Genomic DNA, 26597 nt, shown 5'->3' with positions numbered 1-26597 from the left:
TGCTGGGAGACTGGGCTAGAGTATAGTTGCAGCTTGTCTAGATCTGTAGCATGTTTCGAAGGATGCATGAGATTTAGATTTTGCACTGACCTTGTTTGTGGACTCAAGCTGCATGTGTTGCCAAGGGAATGGAGAGTAGTTTCTGAATTTGAATTGCCGGTTGCCAAGGTCGATACTCCTGCTTACATCTTTTGTGGCCCCTGCTCCTCACAGGGCTCAACATAAGAGTGAACTTGCATTGTCTGGGATGCTGTTTGCATCTGGAAGGAGGTCTGCCAGTGTGAGGATCATATCAGGGACATGTTACTGAAATGGCTTTGAGAATATTGGAGGTGCATATCAGCATTTCCACCAAGAGGTACCAAGGAGCGACTGCTTTATTCCAGTAAAGTAAGATCTTATATACGGAGCTAATACAGTTGCACCTCGAGGCACATGCATTTCACATGTTGGGTAGATTACCATTTAGCCTCACCTGCACCTATACCCCCTCATATTTCACCTCATTTGATGTCCATAGTTGCTGCTAAAGTTTACTGGGGTGATCTTACTGACCTAAGTCTACAATGGTCGTCAACTAAAACCTCTTCCTAAGTGACTTGAAACTCTTTGCTTTGGTCTTTATTGTCCATTATGGCCTCTATGGTGGCTTTGCTAACCCAGTATCTGAGTCTACTCTCCTCAAGGGTGACGATGCCTCTGATCTAGTGTTGTTTTCATCCCCCTTGTTCAGGGTCACAATCCTTTTGAACTAGCCAGGCCGTATCACACCGCCATCCCAATAATTCCCCAATAGAATCTTTGGAGACCAGCATCCATTCATTAACATATGGTGCGTGACTAACAACCGGGGTCTAATCTCTCACCACGTTTGGCCACGCTTCTGTAAAAAAAAAAATAATAATAAGTTTTGGAACAAGGTCCAGTGCTCCTTAGTACTCTCTAGAACCCTTAGCTAGTAAACTCGCTATCCGCCATGCAAAAATAGTTTGGTGTAAGGTAGCGCATTGATCTTGCCTCTCTAAAACATCTACCAAAACCTCATCAAAACAGCAAAAACCTCATTTTAGACAACAGCACATCTAGAGGATGCAAACAAAAGCAGTACCCTCTTTTTGGCCTTTAAACACTACTCCAATCCCCTCCTGCAACTCCCATTTGCTCAATCAGTGGAAAGAAATCTAATAAATTGGGACCCACAAAAAGGAACTGCTGCCTCCATCCACTTCCCCTCCTCTCTACCTCATCAGCCTGTAAGTAGTCAGACTTCAAGTACATCCGGACCAATGAATTCTTGAACATGGGGTCTCCCAAAAGGACTATAAACCAGGAGGCTCTCCTTCTGGATTGTCAAATCAAAGCTGGGGGAAGTGCTTTTAGTCCGTCTACCCTGTCTCCAAATCATCCTCTCATCCCTCTAGCACGGAACTTTCCTTGCCTCCCACAAAAGGGTGAACATGGATCCTCATACGCTAGCAAACGACTGCCCAATCGCCTCCAACCTCTTTTTGTGAAGACAAAGAAGCTTTAGTTATACAACTACATGTACAGATCAGTGAGATCTCCTTCAGGACTATCATCTGCGTTGTGGCCCAGATACAGTAGTAAAACAGCTGCCATACAGTTAATGATACATTTGACGTAATGGCAAAGAGAATTTCCACCGCCTTAAAACACTGTTGACCACACCCCTTATCTTAACCACAGAAGCTACAAGATGGGCTTCTTAGACTCTTGCGGTGCAGCTTTGCCTTTTTATTATTGGACTGATACCAACAAATGTATATGGATAAATCCAGATACATGAAAATCCCGGTTTCATGCTTAAGCCTCCTTTCCGTCTCCAGCCATCTTCAATCCACATGTGGAGCCTCGATGAGATCTGTTCAGCTGCCCTGATATTGCTGTCTATTCATATGCAGCTGATCTTTATCTAAAGCTCAGCTGCACAAGGTACATTGCTTGGTCCCGCAATCATCCAATCCTGGATGGCAAGCACTTAAGAACTGAAGCCCAGCAAAACTTACTTTGTGCTCCTTGGCAACCCAATGAAACATTAACTCGTCTATGCCTTACTACCTGGCATGACTGGAAGGGCTCATGCCAATCTAACCCAGCGTGCTAAATTGTTTCATCAACCACAGCAACCTGTTAAACGCCCATCTCTCCAGAAATGCCACTACCTTGTTTCACCCGACACTTATATGAAAACTGAAAACTTTTTATGCAGCTGTTTGACTCCTGTCCAGATGTTAGTCCTATCATCCTTAGACGTGAGAATGCACGCCTGGCTGGTGTCTGTAATATCCTCCATGCTGCTCAAAGCATGTTGCCAACACACTACTTCCAGACTAATTGCTGGCATCTGAAAATTCAGCCAGATCTCCAGTGTGCTGCAGGGAGCTACTCTGACTGCTAATACCAGCCTGGTCATCTTTAAAACTGCCTACATCACATTCAAATCTGCCTCAACTCCAGTGCCACCTGTAGGGAAAAATAGAGTCACTCATTTCAACAGTGCCATCAATTTCAACTGATGCTGACATTGCAGCATGTGCTGTGTGTGATTTAGTATACTAGTACTGATGGGTAGCATTGAAAGTAAAGCAAAGGGGGGTTGATTTGGGGGCTTCAAGCCTTAAAATATTAATACAGGATGTACATGGACCCCTTTGCTTGCAAGGGTTACATTTAGAAAAACAGAGAATGAAAGCGTGAACAGCCTGCTTTGCGCGGTGTGACAAGATGACATGCCTGGGAACACCCAGGCACACGGGTATTATTCAGAAGCGCAGAAAGAGGATAACCGGTTTCATTTTCTTCCAAACACAGGAAGAGATGCTCAAATGGGCGTGCAGTTTGCCAAAAGAGGCTCTGGAATATTCCCGAAGGGCCTGTCGCGTGTATGTGGGTTGGAATGGGCTGGAGGGAAATGACATCATCTGGGAGTGACGGTTTCTCGGTTGGCCTTTTAACTGGGTGAGGGATCCCATATTCTCCATGCCTTACTTCCACTTTCTGGGTCTATTCCTAATTAAGCCAACGTAGCCCATGTTCACTGCAACAGTTTCAGAATATGTAGCTCATATTGTTTGGTCTTAAGTTAGGCAAACAAAGGCCTTTACGAGCCTCCATCGTGGACATTTTGATCCAGGATTCCTGACATGCCCAATGTGCCAAGATCTACAAATAAATGCTTCCTTGTTGTTTAGTTTAAATTAAGAAAGGGAAAAGTGCTCCTTCCATGCCATGTCCGTCAGAATTTCATTTAGCGAAGCCACTCTTTTCACTGCCTATCTAGCAAGACTATTCATTATTCGCATTTGCGGAGGGATAGAGGCCAACATCAGCTTGCACAGCTGTATTCAGGAACCCTTGTGACACAAGTAGCAGCGCTTCCAAAATGTTCTTTCTCTAATTCCGACTGAGTATTTTTGTCTAGCCCCCATATCTCGGCTTCAGAGGCCACCATACAGCCAAATGATGTTCAAAAATACTTTTTCGACTTCAGCAACACATTTTAGAATGGCTCTCGTTGCTACACACACTTTTCAAAGCCAGATTAATATGGGGCTTCAAGGTCTTCAAGAAAGATTTGATAAAGAACCTGAGGTATGGAAAAGACTCTGCTTGCTCAATCTGTTTCCCCCAGCATGATACAATGTCTGACCGTCTTGCAGGAGTATTTATCACCAATACTTTAGATTTAGTCTGGTTTAAAACTGGATGATTCAGAGTACAGTAATCCGTTACCCCCTTCACATGGGCTTTAAGTGGCTTAAGGGCCCAGCTAATAAAACAGAGTCATCACCATGCAGGAGCATGGTTATGGTTTGCTGGCAATAAAAGGCATGTCTTGGGCAGCATCTAAAACTTTATTCACCATGTAATTCATATAAAGACAAAAAAAATAACTGGTCCTAATAAGCGCTCTTGGGCCTCATTACAACTGTGGCGGTCGCACCGTACCGGCACCCTTTCTGTACCACCACAGTACAACGTAGCGGGGGGGGGGGGGTTGCACCCGGCAGGTTTGACTTTCCGGGTGCAATGCCACTGCCCGCAGAGTTTTCACGGAAGCACCGGCAGCAACAGGGCCGGGGCTCTTCCATCTCCCCAATCCCATGGACTAACATTTACCGGCACCTGCACTCTCGATCCGCCAGGACTTGTAATGTCCCAGTGGCACTGGGATGTCAGGTGCTGGTAAAGTGTTGCAAGTCCGGCGGCAACCCGCCAGTAGCAATGGCAGGTTATCGCCAGACTCGAAATGAGGCCTCTTGTTTCACTCCCCTCGCTGTTGCAATATTTCTGGTTAATCTCCTGGGGCCGAAACGGGCCTGTGTTGTTATTTTGGAGTATAGGTCTGTAACTATGTTTAACAGGTGTAACGGTAGACCTCCTGACAACCAGACAAAGAATAAATGCAACACTCTAGGGAAAAAAGCTCAGGACACCTTTTACAAGGATAACAAAGTTTTACTATTAAAAAAGATAAACAGGTGTGAGCAGAGGCTTCCACGAAGCATGCACTGGTTACATCGAGGCAAAACAGGACCTTTTAAAGGGAAAACGTCATTCATGATGCAGGCAGCATACAGTAATATTTCAATGTTTCGATTGGCACATAATTATATGCATAGGGTCAGTCCCTTATTGACCTCCAGACGATGGGCTGTGGGATCGTGTGTCAATCTTCGTCCATGTGGGTCTTGGCCTGGTTACTTTTACACCAACACCACAAATGGCTTGTTACATAAAAAGCTCCTCTCTTCCACAGCCTGTCCACCTGGTAATAAGAGGGGAGCTCAGTGGATACTCTCGAGGTCAAAACAGCTCTCGGATATGTGCAACGCTTTGTTCGATCGCAGGCACCCTCCTCTGTGCCTCCCCATCGTTGGTCTGAATTTGTTACTCCCACCTGCGGTGCACCTCACAGTACAAATCACCAGGTATTCTGATAGTGCTCCCCCTTGACATCTATTCCCTCCCCGAACCGTCCACAGCGCACACACTAATCAATTGGTGACTGAAGGATTTAAAGAGTGTGGGTGGTGGGCATCTGGTAGTTCAATAGGATGACTGGGAGTGTTGGGGGCATGGGAGCCCTAAATCTGGGAGACATGTTTTGGCAACTCTAGTCCTCTGCCCTGTATCCCTAGAGATCATCCTTCAGGGACAGGCAAAACCTTACCTGAGCTTCGCTGCTCACATTCCTTTCGACTGACAAGTGCCTACAGTGTGAAAAATGGAAGGTTGTATCTTAAATTGGCCAAATGACCTTCTTTCCCACTGCCTACAAGGGGAACGGGGATGAAGATGTGCACTGCAGCTGATCACTTCTGACTATCCTCTAATAGCACAGAGTCCTTTCCATGCTAGGCCTAAGTTCCCAAAATGGGGCATTACAGTGACAGAACATGTGCCCCTCTATGACGGTGGGAGGAGCAGAAACGCTTGCTGGTTGCACACCCAGTACGTGTCCATGAGTGCAGCAGTGCCGTTTTTTAAGATCTGGGATGTTAGTTTAGAAGCGCGTGTTGCCCAGATGTCTTGACATTTGCCGTTTACTTCCCATATTACTTCGTTGCCAAATCCAACCAGGGCCCTAAACATGCATCTTACTACTGCCTCCTCCCATTGGTTGGATACGAACAATGCACCATTTATCCATATGAGCGGGCACAGCATATACTGAGGGTCTTTGCCGTTATTGTTCTTAGCTCACATTTCGTCGTCTTTATCATCAGCACCAGTCGTACTCCATGCGCCTGGAACAAACTCTGCACCCTGTAGATTGCTAGATGGATTAAACACTGAGCGTCTAACAACGACATTTCTTGAGGTACTAGATTCTTGGGTGCCCCTGATGCATGGGGGATTAAGGAACAGACAGCTTTCATTGGCCCTCTTTCCCCACTGAGCTCTTGTCGTTGTACCACATATTACATTCAGGATGGTAAACATTCACGATTGCATCTACACTAAGGCCTCTGTATCCGTCGTAATGTTTTATGGTACTTGCTTCCCTTCTTAGTTTGTGCACATTCATATTTTTGCTCATTGATACTGGTGTTGTGGAGAAAGTTGGTCCCAAATCAAGTTCAGCCACTTCTATGCACTTTTTCTATAACCCCCCACTTTTTATATCTTCAACCAATATAAAACTAGTACTGACCATGTATAATAGTAAAAAGAACTTTATTCGGCCGTCAGGCCATCAAAGTACATCCTATCACAATATTGTACTTAATAAACATAATACAACATGTCAAGAAAAAGAGGGGAAAAGGGAACGACAAAAATGTTTTAAAAAACCCAATATCGAACAACCCACTTATTGGGTATTCCCTTAATTTACAATTGCAGCCCAGGTCAAAATACCACAGACTCCCTTGGCCAGCCATGTTAAACCCCACTGAGCCTCATCACCCAAAGGAGTAAGATTTGCACCATTAGGGAAGCAGTAAATGGAGTAGTTCCAGGTAGGTCTACAAATCCTGGGTTAGGATACGGGCTGCTTGAGATCCCACTCTTGGCCGTTCGACCAACCCACCCACTTCTTCCCAGGATATGGTTGGCATACTCTCCAGTCCCAAAATTCCAGTTTTACAGTGTCATTGGGGTTCTTGCCCTCGTTAGGCACTCTACAACAGCCCACCATGGTTTCCTTGGACACAAGTGCAACCTCTGATGGTGTACAACCAGTGTAGGCATTTGTTTGAAAGGGCATCCCTTGGTTCTTTCTTGTTCGCTGCCTATTTAGGTACCCCATGGAGATATACTGTGGCACTTCTAGGTCCCCCTTGGTCACGGCACTTAAACGTACTCCCTCTATGTCGTGGACTCTATGCGCTACTTTTCTCCATGCTGGCCCGTTGGCTACCCATAGTACTTAAGTCATAGTCCACCAGCAATTTAGACGCTGCCTTGAATTTGGGGACCTTACACTAAGCAGCCTGGTCTTAATATTAGGTTCACTGGGGGTATTAACCGGAAAGGGACTCTCAGTATCCATAGTGTTGTGGGGGCAGTGTTCGCTACAGGAATGATTGGACTCAAACTATCTTGTTCAGTAGAGCATTCCATGGGTAACATATTTGGCCCTGTGGTAGCAGGTGAGGCAATGGCAAACTCCCCCAGCAAGCCACGACCTCCCCAGCACCTCTAATCACTACTAGTAGTCATTTTCTGATAGCTGCCAACTCAGCAAGCACTTGATTACCGTTCTGTTCAAACATCCTCAGCAGGTAAGTCGATAATGGTATCAGTGCCATGATTGATTGCATGACTTGGAGACTTTGGGGCCCTAAATAGGGTTAACTGGACAAAGGAACTAGCCTCAGTGTATGATCGAAAGGTTCTCACTCCAGGTGCTGCAAGAGAAGCTAGAGGGGGTTAATCTGCAGATGCATTGTAGTTCAATGTGTCCACCCGGACCAAAGAGCATGAAATAGGAGTGGGCAGAGGATGGTCTATATAGGAGCCAAGAACTGATGGGGAGTAGGGGGCCGGGCCAATGGGCTTGGGTGGGAACTTTGATGGTGTGGTATAATTGGTGAGGGCAGCCAGGATAACATCATCCATTACTGGTATTAGCGGCTTTTCCATCCCAGTCCAAGGGATTTTCAGATCAAGCGACGGATGCTGGATGGACACAGTAGATACCAAATTGGAATGTGAGGGTCACAGTGCCGAGAGATGCTAACTGGGATTGGGGCAAGGGAATCATCCACACTTGCTTTCTCATTGACAATATCCATGTGCTCAGGTTTTGATCCAGTGGAGGACATGCTTCCATTAGTGGCCAAGTGTTCTCTGTTTATTACTGTGCGACCTACTCCATGGGGTATATCAGGTGAGCCACCGAGGCTACTGGATGTCACGCCTCGTTGGCTGTCGTCTGATGCAGTTTGTGCTCCTCCCAGGGCTTCTTGATTATACCCCGGAGATTGGTGGATCTTTTCTCTCGGAGAATGAGCCAACCGAGTTGCTGGGGTTGTTGTCAAGTGCCCCGGTTTCCACCCAAAGGAACAAAGTCAGTGGTGACGACACACTTCCTGCGATGGCTCATTGAGTTAGCCCCCCGTTGCGACTGTCTCCTCACAACTAGCATCCTATGCTGGGACTTATCTTGGGTGACGGGCTGAGGGGTAAGCTGAGAGCAAAAGAGGAGCTTGGGAAAAGGGGAGGTGGACGGGGACTCCATGATCAGGCCCTGAGGTTCCCCCGAAGTTGCCAGTGAATCAAATTACTGGCCCGACAGTCACTAATTACAATATTCTTCAGGTGTCTCCAATACAGACCCGGCTTACTTTCAACTTACTCTCACCTCAGGGCTTCAGAGTAGGTCGTATCGAGTTCTGGGTTGGCTTTAACTTAGATTTCCCCCCCGCTGCACCAAATACCTGCAGCGCCAAACACTGCGCCGTTGCCCGGCCACGGGCTTCACTGCTGCAGGTACTCTGGAGCCAGGATATGTTCGGGGGGCATGGCCAAAGCAAGCATAGGAACTAGAGAGTATGGCAAGCCCCCAGAGCAGCGCCAAACACCACTCCCTTGCACCGCTGCAGGCTTTGTATATATAATGTCAATCCACACAGTAAGCTGGAAAAGAAGCATACAAGTATATAAATTATCCATTTGTAATAAGAACAGGAAATAACTGACGATGTAAAATGTGTTGAGAAATAGCTTTTTTGTTAATGAGTTAAGTATAAGGGTAGGGTGAGGGATGAAGAAAACACACATACACATATATATATTCAGTAAAAAAAACTTTGTTAAAGGGACATTATGGTTAAGTTGCCCTAATAAAAACCTGTGAAATTCAGTAAAAAAAAAAAAAAAAAAACTGTTAACGGGACGTTATGGTTCCAAGTAAAACCGAAAACCCCCTGAAATTCGCCAGTTATGGTAAGCTAAACCACCATAACTCGCACCACAACCGTGCACTGCTAAGACTAATACCCAGGACATCAAAGATGACATCACAAATGTCATTGATGACATCACTGATGACATCACATGTGTAGGTCCCTCTTTTTTTGTTCACTGACATATCTAAGCCAGGTGGCTTTCTTCACTGTCAGTCAGGAATTAAAAAAATAAAAAGTACTATATTTGTAGATCTTACCCTTCTCATATTCTTACAATACTTCCTTAAGATACAGTTACATCATATGATACATATACATAGGAGAAGAAGGAATCGTGAAACAGTAGAATATTTTGTAAGCATTAAGTTAAATAGTTTGGGTACGGACACTCTAGTAAAACTGCAGTGTTTTTTGCTTACTTTACGTTCCCTGTATATGCTTCTATTTGTATGCATTGTGGCCTCTTTATGTTTTGTGTGTAGTAGTACAATTATGCATTGAAGGATGCAATCGTAGGAACTTATGTTTCACAGTATGCAAAAAGCTGTAATGGAAGCATTTATTTTTTCACTATTCAACATGGGAAGATTTTCTATATGGCACCTCTGTGCCGCATGCAGCAGACAATGCCTTCTTTCTTCATGAGTTTGTTCATATACTGAAAGAACTCAGTAATGCAATACTATTTCTAGCAATGCATTGCTTATGGAACTATTTGGCATACACTTTTCTGCCAATATTATAATGACAATCGCTTCTGGAGGCTGTCCATGAAAAGTAAATGCAAGTGTGATGTCATCAGTGATGTCATCAATGACATTTGTGATGTCATCTTTGATGTCCTGGGTGTTAGTCTTAGCAGTGCACAGTTGTGGTGTGAGTTATGGTGGCTTAGCTTACCGTAACTGGCGAATTTCAGGAATGTTTCGGTTTTACTTGGAACCATAACATCCTGTTAAAGTTTTTTTTAACTGAATTTCACAGGTTTTTATTAGGGCAACTTAACCATAACGTCCCTTCAACAGCATTTTCTTTACTGAATTTCATTGGTTTCTAGTAGTGCTTCGAAACCATTATGTAAACGAACATCTGACTGCATTGCACACCTTGTGGAGAATGCCACATGACCATATGCTGGTGTACAGCATGGTGACGTGTGTAAAAATCTGTACACACTTACCAATAAAATGTATGCCTCGTGGACCGTGTTAAAATACATTTTTTACTGATGTAGGAACTTTCAACTTCAACATTTCCCTTGCACAGCTCCAACACTAATTTGTGTGCATGCATTATCAATGCAGTACACAGTGCATATTTTTAGAAAAAATACTATTTATCTGAAAATGACATGAGCTACGACCATCCCTCCTCCATAAGAAACAGCATCACTGCTTTAATGAAGGAGCATGAGAAACAGTGCCCCTAGCTTATAAATAACACACACACAACATTTTGGCCCGTCCACCTAACCCCCCATATTACTTTTTGATGTGTCTTTCCTCATTTCTGTCTGCACCTTTCCTTCTGAGCTGTGTTTAAAAAAAAAGCCATCCATACACAAAGTAAAGGTTCCTTTAAGAACCACCTTTCACATTTTTAAAAGGTTTTTAAAAAAAAACGCATAGACTCCATCTACTTTATATTTCTCAGTAAAGGATACTTCCACCCCTAAAATAGGGAATGAATGCCATTAACAATGTAGATTTTCTAAGCAGTAACGCGCGGTACTGAAAAAGGAGGATTTTTGGTTTTAATCCGGGACGCAGGCGTCGCGGGTTAAAAGCAAAATTCCTTTCCAAGATGCCCACCATAGAAAGGGAAAGCGGTTGTTCCATTCAGGGCCCCTCTTCGCTTTCCATGGCAACCTGCGAAAAGGAAACCCTGTTAACACATTAGCATGAGCACTTTTTTCTTCCCTTTCAAAGTTATCGTAATGTGGAACAACTTTATCACAAACCCAGTCCCAGGTGGACAGGCCACTGTAAACCTATCTTATCTCCCTTCTGGTCATGGTCAGTAGCCACATGGTGTGGATCATGAACTTATAACATGAAACCGACATTCTGCACACTGCCCATAGCTGCAGCCAACCCTTCATTCAATAAATGTATAACGCTAGGTTTTTTGAATGACATCACGACACTTGTGCAATACGAAAACACTCCCACATCTCGTCACATAACCAACCCTAATGATATTGTACACCTTTTTTGGATGACGTTCCTCTCCTCCGTAGCCAAATGTACCCATAAGCACCTACGTGCCGGGATACAGAACCTGAAAATGAACATACAGCGACATACAACGTAGCACGATACATTTTGAAATAATAAACTGTTTTTTAAAAGAAAATATTAACATTTCAGAATTTGTAAAGTAGTTTTATTTGACAATAAACTATCTGAGACGATAGGACTTTTCTCATTTTAAAAAAAATTGTAACATTGTTTCTATGGCATCATCGAAAATGTTAATGGTGAGGCACACGTTCTTTTCCCACAGACAAAGTATGCGTTTTCGTTAAAGCAACCTCTTTGCTCGCACATTGATTTCTAAAACGTCGCCATGACCTTTGCCCTACACCACCGTAAAAAGAAGTTATGTTACTCCGAATGGCCACTTCAGTGTATGGACAAAGGGGGCCAGTGCAATCATCCCAAAAAATTGTGACGGACAGGCAGCCGGTCACAAGCAGTTGCATCTGGCGTGGAAAAAAGCCATCACTCGGCATTTGGAATCCATGGCAAGCACAGTACGGCAAGATGTAGCTGGTCGGGAAACGTTAATGAAAACACGCATCCGTACCCAACCTTTACCAAACAATTTTAAAATTAAAAAAAAGAACGTGGAAACTAATAGACACATCGAAATGGTCATACATGACATTTTAATGAAATATTAGCGTAGAACGTGGGTAAATGTGGTCAAAGCCAGCAAAAGCTGAGAATCGGCACTCTTTGTAAGTGAGAAAAAAAATAACAACTGCACAGAAATGTACTGCTTCATTTAGATTGTCAAAATTATTCTTTTCGTATTAAAAAATTAAAACTCGGTCCGGTGTACAGTCATCAAAATTAAACTTACATGATATGTACCGCATCCATTGTTGATTCAGAGTGCCAAATATACTTATTTTGCGGAGTTTGGTGAGGATTTGTGCAGAGGGAGCGAAGTTATAAGCCACCCAAAAAGTGTTCTTCCTATGGAAACAGCACCTTAACCATAACTACACGGCCACTACCGTGTGTTTTCTTTTGCCATCTTTTGTTAGTGCAAATGGGATATTCTCATTTGTTAGAACATAGACAGCTTCTCCAGAAGGGGAACTATGTAATTATGCAGTGGGTGTTGGCAATGCAGTAGGTGCTGGTGTAGGAGGGACTGTATGGGGACCCCACCGTATATCTGAGAGGTGCACACAATACCATACCTCCTTTACTTTAACTACAAATGGAGTGACATACCCGACAGTATATGGCCTGTTGCATCTAGGCTCACTCCACGGACAGACAAAATTCCTAACATATACTAACTCTCCAGGGGACAGCTGATCAGCAGAATCAGGTGCAGTGTTGGTGTCTTCTTCAGCCTGTTGGGGAGCAATCTGTTGAGAGAATTTTGATTGAATGTGTCAAAACAGACCAGTATTGTTTAAACCCCTCCCCAAAATGGATGCAGCCCGAGCACTCCTAATGGGAGATACTGGGGTATGTATATGCTGGTCTGTTACTATTTTGTGGGGGCGAGAGGTGGTGATCCTTGTAGGGTTACGTCCACATACTGAATAGTGCCAATGGCAAACAATGAACCCAATTTTGCTTGAGCGTAACGCACAACTTGGAAAGCTTTGCCTTTAGTAGGCCAATGATCCGTTCGACCGCGCCGTTGGCCTGGGGAACGGGGGTAAATGAAACACATCCGATGTTTGATTCCCAATAGGGCTGTTATTTCCTTAAATAAATCATTAAAGTAGTGTGTCATTGTTAGATCTTAATGTGTCGCACACACTCCATCGAGGCAATACCTTGCTTACCAAACATATGGCTGCCAATTTGGAGCCTGGGTATGTACACGGACCATCCTCGACCCAGTGGAAGAAGGGGCATTCCACTACAGTAAGATATCGATATGAGTTGAACCGTTCCCCCATGTCGGTGTAGTAGATGTGGAGCTCCCGGAACAGTAGGGCAGGGCATGGTGCCACTTAGAGTCTGGAGCGTTTGCCCAGTGTTGTAGCTTTGGCATACAGTGCAATTCATGATGCACACATTTAGAGCTTTTGCAGATTGGGGATAAACCAGTCCTCCTGTAAATCTGTGGCAATATGCGGTTTAGACACATGAGAAGGGTAATGCAATTTCTTAAAAGCAACAGCCAATAAATCATAAGGCATGACCACTTTACCAGTTGCGCCCGGTCTCCTAACTAAATCAGTGGGTGACTGCACACAACCGCACTTTTGCCAAAGCACTTTTTCCTTTTGGGGAGCCTGCCCCAGTAACTCAATTATTTCAGTTGCCGGTAAGGATGTGTATGGTGTTGGCACCAGCACTTGCATATTTGCGACCTCCGGGTACTCTCCTATCTCGGGTATGGGAAAGTATGCAGCGTGTTTGGCTGCTGTGTCAGCAGGGGTGTTTCCAAGAGAAATGTCATCTGTGGTGTTAATATGGGTGGCGCATTTCACCACTGCCACTAATGTGGACGGGACAGGGTGTATATTAATCTGTTTAGAAGCGCTGAGTCAGAGTAAATCATCACTCTGCACCCCTGAGATGCTTCTAGTGTCTGCATCAAAGCCATCAGTTCAGCTGCTTGCGATGAATAATGCATGGCCAACATCTTCTGTACTAGAGTCTCGTACTCTCCATCAACTAGACAGACCACAGCTGCACCCATATGTCCCTTGGTCAATAGTGGCCAACCCATCAACAAAGAACATCTCTCCCTCATCTAGGGCATAGTTTAGTGCTTTTGGGAAGTCATTGTCAGGTCCTTCATATGTTGCACTGTCATGTACTTCATCATTGTCAGTGATTGGTTCAGTCAAAAAGGTTGCAGGGTTAAAGGGGGTGTAGTCAAGATGGCGATGCCTACCCCCTATTCGCTGTGACCATCGGACCGATTGTACCTGATTGCGCAAGCTGTCATCTCGCAACCGCTTCGCCCGCACTTTCACAGGAGGCGAAGATTGCGGCGGCTCCCTGGGAGAGTGACAGATTGCTGCGGGAAGGATAGCGGACTGAAAGGAGGGGCTGGGGAGGTGACCTGGGCCACCAAAATGGTGACTGCTGTGGGCTGTAGTGGGCCCTAAGGTGGGAGGAGGAGGCAACTGAGAGCTCCATGGCCCCCTGGGGGGGTCTAGGGAAGCAGGCTTTGCAGCATGGCCCTGTTAGGGGCTGAAGGCAGATCCTGGCCTTCCCGACTCTGGCAGACCAGGCTCCACTATGTGCCCCGAGAGCCGGTGAGTCGGGAGAGGGGGAGGGCTACCACGAGCTGCCGAACCTGAAGAGAAAGAAAGGAGGCAGATGGCACGGCTGTTGGTGCTGATGGGGGGAGGGCTTCATGCCCCCCAGGGACCATTGTGAAACAGACCAGCAGGTAGCATAGTGGGAGGCGGCCTCCGACTGCAGCAGAGGCCTGTAGGGCTGCCACTTCAACAACATCACTTCAACAGCTTGACCTCCAAGGACTACGTTACCTGGCAGCATCGAAGTATCTGCTCCATTTCAACATCACGAAAAGCATTGTGGGGGACTGGAAGAATACACAAGGCCATTCACCCCAGAAACCTCAAGAAAGTACGGGCTGCAAGCATAATTCCTTGCTTAAAACTGGCAGGTGGCGGGGGCTGCGCCACAGATGGGAAAGGGACCTGAGCTTAGAGCTGGACATGAACATCTGGCAGCAGATGTGCAAGGGAGCCTTTAAAACCTCGATCTCCTGCCAATAAATGCTACACAGTGTGAAACTGTTACACCAATGGCAATGCGACCCGAGACAGCTGTCCAAAATGTTCCCCACTAAGAATCCCCAGTGTTGGCACAGATGCAGTGACACAGCAGATTACTGGCATATATGGTGGGATTGGCCTAAAGTGCAGATATACTGGTCCCATGTCCTTGGAAGGGTTAAAGGAGTGGGGGTGGAAGGGGGGGCAACCCTCACCACATTGAAAGAGTGGGCCCATACAGCAAACGAGATGTACTTGATGGAAAAGTTTACAGCAGCTATCCACGGGGATGGAGGGACGGCAGAGATGGAGTGGCAACAGTTCTATAATACCTTTGGGTGAGGGGGGTAAGAGCAGTGGAAATGAGAGACGAGACCCGGCCTGGCCCGATTACAGACGGAATAATGGGCGAACATTCCAGATGATAATAAGAGCGCACTTGTAACCTCGAACCCACTCGGACGTTGAGATACATATGGGCGTTTCCCGGAAGTGAAATTAACGTAAAATGCTTCGATGGGGGTGGTGGGGAGGAGTGGGGGAGGGGGATTGGGGTTAAGGGGCTTTTTGAACAGTCTGGAAGTTACCATTAAAGGTTTATTTTTCCCCCGTAACTGCTACTGTTGTTAAATGTATGACTATGTTTCCAAAACTAATAAAATCAATTTACAAAAAAAATAAAACTGGCAGGTGTGTGCCCGATTGCTGGAAATCTCTCCAGCAGAGGAAAAGGTTTTAATCTGTGTTGCGTCCAGCACTGCCCCATAAACCACAGCTGTACAGTTGGGAGCAGATTCAACTTCATTGTATTTAAGGAGGAGTCGAGCCTAAACCACAACTCTAGACCTGCCAGTCATTAGCGGGCAACTATTACTGCTATCACCTTGGCGAAGACCCTCAGTGCTCATGTCAGACAAATTGGTAAAAACTTTAAATTGCCATTGCTGCCCCACTGCAACAAATCACAGGTACTTTCTGTAGACCGGCAAACGCTGCACATTTAAATAAGCATCTTGGAGTTCCGCAGCCATCATCCGGGATGCCAGACAGTAAGGCAGAAGAGCTGCATCTGGATCCTATCCATGGGATCGATTCAAAATAACTCATGTGAGGAGGCAGACTGTTCCATTAAGAAGCACTGCTTAAGCCCTGTCCCACCAAAGCGCACTCCTGAGGCCCTGAGTCCAGTGGGCCTGTGCACTCCATGTATTGGGTGGAAGGTACCAATAGTGGCGTGCTGGAAATACTGGTGGCACCCCCCTCCAGGGGCAAGCACGAAGACCTGCAACTGAAGCAGTATGTCCAAGTCCTCTTGAAAGTCCAAAGACTCAGACATTCAGGCTTTTTTGACAACGCCTGAAAAGCAGGTCCCACCCACAGAAGGTATGGCAGATGACAATGGTGGAGTCACATCCCCCAGCCAGTGCACCACTTCTCACGCCTGAATTTCTCACTCAGTCTCTTGATTTGCTCCGGTGGGACATAAAGGACTCACTACATACAGAGATAAACAAACTCCATAAGGAAATGCTGGAGGCTAATACCGAGATTAGGAGCGAGGTAGTAGCTTTGGGAGTCAGGGTGGACCACGACGAGCGCTCTCGGACTACGCTCGAGAGGGAAATGTGAGAGGTGCAAGGAAGAATATCAGCCCTCCAGGACAGGAATGATCTTCTCAAGGCAAAGTGCGATGACCTGGAGAACAGGGAGAGGCAAGCCAATCTTAGGATAAAGTTTCTTCGCAAGGAAACCGAGGGGGGTGACATAGAAGATTGTGTTTGACAACTCGTCTCACAAGTTATGTCGAGCAATCCCCCTGAAGCCCAATCCGCAGCGAGCCCTGGTGGGGTAGGTTCTTGGCGCACTGTGCACAAAAGAGGGCTGACGGATGTGCTGCACTGTTTAGGATCTATCTACCCCACATCGAGCCAAGGGGTGGGACCGGGCTGGATTACCACACTTGACACTATGTCCAACTGTGCAGCAGTTTTTGAAGAGTTCTGTTTCAAGTTGATTAATTTACAATGCTACGCCTTCGTTTTAAAATTCTAATAATTGTGTTGGAATTTACAGCAATTTCTCGCCACTTGTAGCAAATTACCGATAGGTTGGGTCGCATGGTGGTGGGGTATATCTTCCAAATCAGGCATTTCACTGACTAATCGGTCTGGGTTAATTATAATTGTTCTTTTATAACACGCTTAATACCAGAGATTGGTTTCTAAGCACAAGATTAGGATTCAAACCTGTGTTGCGCTGTGTTGTCTTGCTTCAAGACAAACGCATTGCCCCTGAGCTATCCCCACTCACCGAGGGGATGGGGTACCGTTGTAAACATAAGGAGATTAATACACTAAATACACAAGTCCGGGAGAAATCCAAGTCACTCGCTCTTACTGGCGCTTGATGCTGAAAAAGTGCTTGACCACATAGAATGGGGGTTCCTGCGAGAAGTCTTGCAGAAATTCAACTTTTGTCCCAAAATGTCCCAAACGATCCTCTTCAATTATGTGATTCCCTCTGCAAGGCTGCTGTCAATGGGGCTCTGACTGCACTGATTCCACTTATTAGAGGCACCAGGCAGGGGTGTCCCCTCTCGCAGCTGTTATTTGTGCTGGTAATGGAGCCCCTGGTGGAGCATTTAAGAGCCAACGGGTGCATTGTCGGTATAAAATGTGTGGGCACCCAACATAAGATTAACCTTTTCGCAGACTGTGATCTTGACTCTGTCGGACCCCCTAGACTCACTAAGCAGCATAAAAGATGGTTCGACCGCCATAGTACTGCGTTGCTTGTGTGGATTAATTGTTTCAAACTGATGAGGCAAGAGGTGAGTGAACGGAAGAGACAGTAGTCAATTTGACTTTGTTAGCTTAACTCTTTTGAGTAAGTTTTAGTTTGACAAGTGTTGCCTGCATCATGGATTTATAGGTGTGGCAGAGCAAGTACATGTAGGATGCAGCACAACATGGACATTTAGCTTAAATGCCACTATGCTAGTCAAGATAATTTTGTATGTGTGACAGTACTGCAGAAGTGTTTAGATGCCATGTGAAATTAAAGTAAGGGCTAACATATTTTGAGAATTTGCAGGTCTGACTCGCCTATGGATTTATAGGATTAAGAGATTGGCTATAGCAATGTATTGCGCCATGCATGACGGCTTTGGAAAATGTTTTAAGGTGTCAAGTACTGACATGGTGAAATTCTAATGTGAAGTCGTGTAGTATGAGTGGTTGTGAGCGAGTGTTCTCACATGGTGAGAGGATGGGAATGGTGAGTTTCCCACCAAGGTAGACAGGGAGGTCATGCCTTCCACCAGTAAGTGGTTGGGATTGTGAGTTTGCCACCAAGGTAGACAGGAAGGTCATGCCTTCTGCCAGTGTTAAGAGGTTGGGAATTTTGAGTTTCCCACCAGGGAGGTCATGCCTTCCGCCAATAAGTGGGAATGAATCCGTAAAAAGGTGAGTGCCTGTGCAAATTCGCACCAACCTGAGGTGATAGGGGTGTGATGGCATTGTGACATGGTATATGTGTGCTGCTTGAAATAACAGCTAGAGTAGAGAGGGAGGGACACCTTCCGCGTTGTGGAATCAGAGTTTAAGAGGAGGGGGACATTATTTTCACAGAGCTGCCCCCCTCTTTGAATAAGGTGCACCATGTGTTGTGTGTGCATCTTGCCAACATGTTGTACATATTTGTGTGTGTGTGGTGATCTTGGATGGATGTGAAATGTGTTATGATGTGCTTTGTGTGTATTTGGTGTTTCAGGAAGAAAGGCAGATGTGTTGTGATGTACTTGGAAGTGTGTGCAGAAGCATGTAATTTATTGTTAAAAGATATTTGTACTGCACACTATCACCACCAGAGCGGTCCCCTGGCGCTCTGGTGAATCTGAAAAGGAAAAGGGGCGGGGGTTAGTCAGTGAGAATGAGCGGGATAAGTGCAAGAGAGCAGTGATGTGCTGTTGGCAGCTTCAGTTCGATTAACATCGTTCGCTGAGCTTGGGGGTGCTTTCCGGTCAGTAGCCGTTGTGCGAAGCTATGTGTGCTTTATTTTGTTGCGGTGTAGTGAAGTTTGTGCGATTTGTTGTGCTTTAGGGTTGTGGTTGGTTAGAGTTTGAGAGGTGTTTGCAGAGGGGTGAAATTGTTAGTGAGTTGGTTATTGGCCTCGCTATCTAGAAGTGATATGTAATTTCCACGTTCTTTCTAGATGTGGCACATGACTATCTCTGCATTTCTATCTGGATCCGGCACAGGCGAATATTCATAATCCTGTCTATGTATGACACACGCCAATATTCACAATTATATCCAAATGCGGCACTGGCCCACCTTCGAAATCCTGTCTAGATACGAAGCAAGCTAGCATTCACAATTATATCTAAATGTGGCAATGGTAATATTCCCAATGCAGTCTAGATGTGGCAATGGCTAATATTCCCTATTCTATCCAGATGTGGTGCTGGTTGACATTCACAATCCTGTCTAGATGTGACACAGGCTAATGTTCACAATTCTATCTAATTGTGGCACTTGCTAACATTCACAGTTCTAAGTGTGGCACTTGCTAACCTTCACAATTCTATCTTGATGGGATGCAGGCTAATGTTCACAATGCTATCTAAGTGTGGCACTTGCTAACATTCACAATCCTATCTAGATGCAACAGAGGCTAGTGTTCACAATTATATCTAGTTGTTAAGCATGTTAGTGTTAATATCCTGGTCTGCTATGGTCTGAGGGCAGGTAGAGTGGCAGGGCTTCTGGAGTAGAGTGATTGCTCTACTCCCCATCCAGGCCACACCTACCTTGGTGGTTGTTGCTGGTCAACGGCTGGCCACTGGCTTCCCCGGCTGACACCTGCAGACACAATCTGGAGCCGCCTCTGTGGGAACTGCCCTTTGCCTTGGGGCCCTTAGCCGCAGAGGGCTGCCCTGGGAGGGTCAGTAATGACTAGGTGGACATACCAATCAGGGGAGGTGGGAGTGCTGGGAGGTGGACGGCGGTACTGGGAAAAGGCCAGACACAAAAAGAACTACACCTCAGGGACTGCACACTATAGATGCAGGCCAGCTCAGAAAAACAGGGTCAGAATCCACAAAAGCACGAGAGAAACCCACCAGAATAGCACACACTGATCAACAAAAACGATTAAAAAAAAACCACTCAAACCCCTCCGCTGGAGTACATGAAACAGGGCAACAACAGATTACAATCAATGTACAACTACTCACTGAGCATGAGTGAGCACCTAAAGCTGCTTCCAAAGTGGTTTCCCTACCATATCCTTCGAGATTGCAGTCCACAAAGCAAGTGGAAAATGGCTGCAGGAAGCAAGCCAGAATCACAAATGACTATTCCAACCAATTGCAAGAGGGGAGAGCGGGACTGGGAAAAGGCCAGACACAAACAAAGGACTACACCCCCAGGGACTGCAAGCTCTAGATGCAGGCCAGCACAGAAAAACAGGGTCGGAAGGCACAAAAACACTAGAGAATCCTACCAGAATAGCACACACTGATCAACAAAAAGGATTGAAAAAACACTCAAACCCCTCCACTAGAGTACATGAAATAGGCTAAAGACGGATTACAGTCAATAAACAACTACTCAATGAGCATCAACCAGCCCCTAAAGCTGCTTTCAAAGTTGTTTCCCTACCAGATCCTTCGAGATTGCAGTCCACAGAGCAAGTGGAAAATGGCTGCAGATTAGAGAATGTTTGTGGTGAGGGTTCCAAGTCCAGGCAGTTGGCGAGCCCCTGCCTGAGTGATGGGTGCCAGTGTCTGTTCCATGTAACTGTTCTCCCCAACCCTATTGGGTCCATAGGACCCAATGGGGAATGGGGATATACTGCCCCCTGCAACTCATGATCCGGTGCAAATTGCGCGGGACTGAGTTGTGGTAGGGCTATTAGCATTGGGCGGTATCCCGGTGGTATTACCGCCAGGATACCACCCAACTCGTGATGAGTCTCAATGTGTTGCAGGCGACAAGGGAGCTCACATATTTAGAACGGGTGTTCCAGGAAGCGGCAAGGCACCAAGGGGCTTATGTCTAAGCTTTACAAATCAATACACTCGCCCAAAGGGGTAGTGGAACGCTCACCTGACTCCCACGGAGGCGCTGGCCTGGTTCGCGCTGCTGTGACCTCTTCTAAGGTGATGCGCAGGGTTAGGAAGACGGACTGGACCGGGCCCCCAAATCTGGCTTGTCTGGCTCGCAGAAGTATCCTTCTGTAGGCGAAAATATGGGATTAACTGTCTGCGGGGTAATGCAATCGGCCTCCCACTTTCCCCTCTCACCCTCCTCGAAACCCTTCTGTGATTCCTTGTAGCGTCTCACCTTATGGTCTGAAAGGACGAGCTCTCCATCCTGCTTCTGATGCAGGGGCGCGTTGGTATCCAGTTACTTCACTGGATTTTCGGATTGGTGAGAACCAAACTTGCTTGGCTTCCAGGTAAGTTTTTTGATAAGAGGTTCCCCTTGTGTCCATGCATTATTGCACTAATGCTAGTGTCTTTTTCCCCATAGGGGCCGGGGTACGGAATGCCTGGGAACAGGCACCGACCCGAGATGAGAGGTGAAATCCTTGTAGAAATCAGGTAAGTCTTTAATGAGCGTTTTTTGGTAATGTCTTTTCATTCGCTCATTAACGCCGATGTCTCTTTTTCCCCTTAGGGGCCGGGGTCCGGAAATGCCAGGATGCGGCGCGGACCCGAAATGAAGAGGGAATGAATCAACAGGTAAGTCTTAACATGGAGGTTAGCTTTCCTTATTCCCTTCTCTCTCTCACCTTTTGTTCTGGTCTTTTTCTCCCTAGGCACTGGGGCGTGACTGCAAATCCGGATGATCGCTGCTGAACATGGAGGCACCCTGTAAAGGTGAGTGGAATGCGGCGCTGCAGCGATCGACGCGATGAGCTTTTAAATAAAAGTCTTCCTTTTCAGGATTGTCAGCGATATGTCTCTGGGATGCGGATTTAGCAGGTAAGGACTTTTCCTTCTTCTGTTCTCTTCTTCTCTTCCTTTGCAGGTGATCCAGGATGCTGGCAGGTGTGGCAGAAGTCAGGATGCAGGAGCAGACACGGTGAGCGTCCAGCTGCTAGATGCAGAACAATGCGAAGCACGTGTGGCTGTTCGGGTGGGGTTTAAATAGCCTTGGAAGAAGTTCCAGGTATGTATCCTACCTCAAATCAGGTATGTATCCTTCCCCGACCACGCCCGGATGGTAAATTAGTCCCACAGGTAAAGTAGTTCCTTTCAGGCCTCAAGGAGGCCGGGATCCTGCAGCATGGTCTGCATCAGGTAAGTGCACCCAAGCACTCCCATAATGAGCCTGGCGCCTATGGCGCCAGGACTGATGTCTTTTATGACCCTGGCGCCATAGGCGCCAGGACACTGTCCAAAGGGCCCCTATATGGGGTTGCTGGGTCCTTCCTTGGGGACTGGATGTCCACTTTCGGGGACGCAGGGCTTGAACCGGCTCCCCGGGAGCGGGCATCATGACAGGTAGAAAGATGCTCATATTGTGTTGGGTGGGAGCGGGACCTGGGGCTTGGTGTTCCCCCGGAAGACTAGGAAAGGATTTATGGGGGAAGTGAGGTCTCGCTCTACCCGCGCCTGCAGGAAACCAGATGTAAAATACTGACACAATAGTACGGCAACACCGTATCAACCCAAATAACAAATTATGCTGGATAGGGTATGGATTGGAAGGTGTACTTTTGCATGTTCTGTGGAGGTGCCACGCTGATACAGGATTTCTGGTTAGAGTCGAGATCCAGACTGAAAGATATCCTACAGATGGAAATCCTAGACAACCTGTTTGTGTTTCCTGGGACTCTCTGATGCATTGCAACAGGACTACACTATGGCCAATTTATAATTGCTGATTGACTTCCTGTAAGTGGCTGAACCTTCTATTCTCCACTTCTTGAGAAATTCGGAGCCTCAAACGATCAACCTTTGGCTTCACAAAGTCTGGAAAGGTATGGCAATGGGGAAACTGTCTGCTAATATACATGACTCGCTGATGCCATTCCCGACTGTGTGTAAGCCCTTCTTGTCTTACATGCAAAAAGATGTTAATGCCCTCTCCTGCCTGGTGAGACGATGGGCATTGAACCTAGTTGATCTACCCTGACTGAGTAACCCTGTATGACTAGCTGTATATGCTACCTACACAAACGCTTGAATTAAAATTAATTTGTGAATACTCCTGGAGGTGGAGGAGACACGATGGAGGGGGTTAAGAGCGTTGCGTTTTCAGTGCCGGATTATTCCGGAGTGTGCTAGAAATTAAAAACCAATAAAATCTTGCTTTTAAAAAAAAGGTTGCAAGGCTCGCCGTCTTGCTTGTTATTTGTTTCCCATGGACCGAAATGAGCTGTCCTAGATATAATACGTCTTGCTGGCAATGCTGTAACTTTGCCCTGCCCACCTTGTATCCTTTGTCTGCTAATAATTGTAAAAAGAGTGATTAAGTCTGTTCTGCACTGCTGCTCGCCGGTGCGGCACAACAGCAGATTGTTCACGTACTGGATGATTGTGCTGGGCACCTGTATATTGGCCAAATCTCTGTGCAGCACCCTGTTGAAGATACTACGCGACTCGTAGTACTCTTGGGGCAAACTTGTAGGTTGGAACCTCCTGCCGCCATGGGAACGCCGTGAGGTATTGAGTCTGGGTGCAAGGACACAGTGAAAAACACATTTATAAGATCGACAACAGTAAAGTGGGTGGCTGCTGTGGGAAGTTGCGCCTAGAAACACTTGTGTACAGGCGCGTTATAAATGCCACATCGTATCATATGCTACATAATATTGTTGCTGGGTTCAGGACAACTAGAAGTTCTGCCTGCACTATGTCGTTTATAGGGTGCAAATCCTGAATCACTCTCCAACTGGAGACCTTCGTTTTCTTGATAGGGTAGATGGCTGTATTACAGGCCAAATTAGACGGTACAATAATCCCTTGGTGTAACAGTGCAGTAATGGTGTCATGTATCCCTTCCTCGCCTCTTGACAGTGGATATTGCTTAACTCGGGGTAACACTGTACCGGGTTTGAGGGTGATGTGTATATCATGGGGATAAGTTGTCCACAAAACCTCAGTGACCTGGGTCAAACCTTGAACAAATGTGGGAACGCTCCCTGCCACAAACATGGCATGGGACACGGGACCTTCCGATATTGGACCATAATTTCACAGGAGACAGAAATTGCCATTAGTATCTCCCCCTCATTATCCTTGTCTTCAAACAACTCTGCATCAGTTATTTCCTTCAACGGCTTGGTTGGATCAATGCACAACACAGTACGCCATTGCATCCCCTCCGGGTCTACTGTTATTAGAACAATTTTTGTCTTTGACACCAACACTCCCTCAATATCTAGCATGAGGACCGTCCTCCCTGTGAACGTGATCCTGGGGCACTGCAGGTATGACAATAAAGTCAGAGGGGATTCCCCACCACCCATTTCCTATGCTGGAAATTGTGTGCAACAACACTGTCATTCTGTACACAAACAGATCTGGGCATATCGGGACCACCCCCCTTTCAGCAAATGAGATGGTCATATTGAGCTTGCTGAGAACATCTCATCCCAATAGGTTAACGGGGGAGGTTTCCAAAAACAACAGGGGAGATTGCACTGTCTTGCGCCTGCCCCCCCACCTTGATGGCCAATTCTTCAGTGAAAGGAACCGATTTCACTGCCCAAGAGAAGCCCTGCATGTCCATTATTTTGCCTGATAAAGGAAACCATACCTCCTTAATGCATGATTTGGTCTTTCTTTTATCCCCTCTGGCCTAATTCACTCTGCATGACACACTCTGGATGCGATCACTCTCTCCTTTCCTCTTATCTCTCCCTTTCCACTCCTCAGGCCAAGCCAATTCCAAAACTTCCACCTACCTTCTAGGTCATCCAACCCATGAAGTGTGTGTCAGTTGAGGCCCAAAGCCAAGTGCAACTCTTGGTACGACTCTGACCTAGTTACCCTTGAACATAAGTGTAGGGTGGCTGAGAGGAAATGGTGGGCTTCTTGTTCATCCTCTGCCAAACTGGCATGCCGCTTGCTCCAAAGGCAATACCGGCTCCTTGTCCATACTAGGAAGAGAGCCCATATCCAAGCCTGTGTCTCTGTGGCATCTAACAACTCGGCTGAACTCTTTAAAATCTTCAAGGAGCTGGCCAACTCTGCTGCAGTCTCTACCTCTCCTGTCGCCTCCCAGGCCCTTTGCATGGCCCTGACCTCTCATTTAATCTCAAAAACGCCTGACATCCTGTCCACCCTCTCACCCCCCCATCACCCCCTCATCTCTCTCTGATACCTCTGGCCCCCCTGCAGCTGCCTCCCCTCCCTGCTTCTCATCGTTTCCTCTGTTCTGCCCTGATGAGATGTCCAGACAAGCCGATCTATGAAAGTCTCATCAAAACAGGTTCTGTGCTTTTCATCCAAAACCATTAAGGACCACATTGACACCCTTGCTCCAGTGCTGGCAGACTTCTGTAACCATTCCTTTGCCTCTGGAGCCTTCCACTCGCCTCTGAAGCACTCCCTTGTGCGCCCTCTTCTCAAAAAAGCCTTTCACTTCAGCCTTTTGTGAAGTACTGTGTATTTGCTGAGGTAACAGGGGATTCTCAGTTGAATAGCCTCCCATTTCTTGGCTTTAGGACAGGAAGTCAAGTCTTAAGGTTCTGTGGCAGTGCCGTGGTCTTGCATTCCCAAGGCCGTGGGGCTTGAGGAAACATGTAAAAGTCGACCTGTGTCCACCATTAGAATAAAGGGTTTGTCGCCTAGCTCCACGCCCCCAAGGGTTCCTCTTCTGGGTCGGCAGTGACTGACAGACAGGACTGGGCACGCAAGAACTCTCTGTGGGCTATCCTAATCTGGATAAATGTTTGTCCCAGAAAATAGGAAAGGGTTAGCCCCTAGGCCACTCGCTCCCTGATATATTGGGGACCGCATTATTGTTTGGTATTTGAGGCACCTGTGGATTGGAGGTGTGCGTCGCATATGCTGCCGAATTGTTAGCGCTTGGAGCGTGCATCTGTGAGAAGGGGATCGCCTGGCCCAGTGGTGGCTGTGCTCTGTACTGGGTCACAGCAGGACCGTGGCATATGGTACTTGATGAGGCCCTGGTAATCCTGGGGCATACAGGGGCATTTGGTTACATCCTCTGCCAAACCTGCTCCTTCACTCCTGTGAAAAATTTCCCATCTTCCTGCAGGTCCAACATTGCTCCATATTCCCGCCCAAGGCCCCATGCCCCAAATCCTCCCTGTCCTCCTTGAGGGCCTGCAAACCACCCTATTCCCTGTGGGTATCCTCCTTTTGGCCTCCCCTGGTATTGGGGTTGAAGCTCACCATTCCAGTCATACCCTCCTGGCCACATAAGGGCTTTTCTCATGTCTGCCTATACTGCCCTGGTCTCTGTCTGTGGGTCGTGTAATGCTGCTATCACAGACCCTTCCACTGATATGTTTGCCATTTTATTTTGTACCACTTTTACTTCCTCTAACTGAAGTCATTGGGCTGTTTCCTTCTCCTTTTATTTTAAACGTTTACAGGGGTGTATAATAATAGATTGCATCTCCGCCCACCCTTTTACTTTGATCCCCACTATTTTGTTGAGTACCATTTAAACCACCTTAGGAATTCCCCTCTTCGCCACTAAATACAATTGGGGATTGACTGATCGCACGATTCCCTGGTTTCAGCCCTCCACATCTCATGGGTCTGTAAAAAATAT

This window comes from Ambystoma mexicanum, chromosome 9, assembly GCF_040938575.1.
Source record: "Ambystoma mexicanum isolate Mex_15411 chromosome 9, UKY_AmexF1_1, whole genome shotgun sequence".
Classification (NCBI taxonomy): domain Eukaryota; kingdom Metazoa; phylum Chordata; class Amphibia; order Caudata; family Ambystomatidae; genus Ambystoma; species Ambystoma mexicanum.
This window is presented reverse-complemented; position numbering follows the sequence as displayed.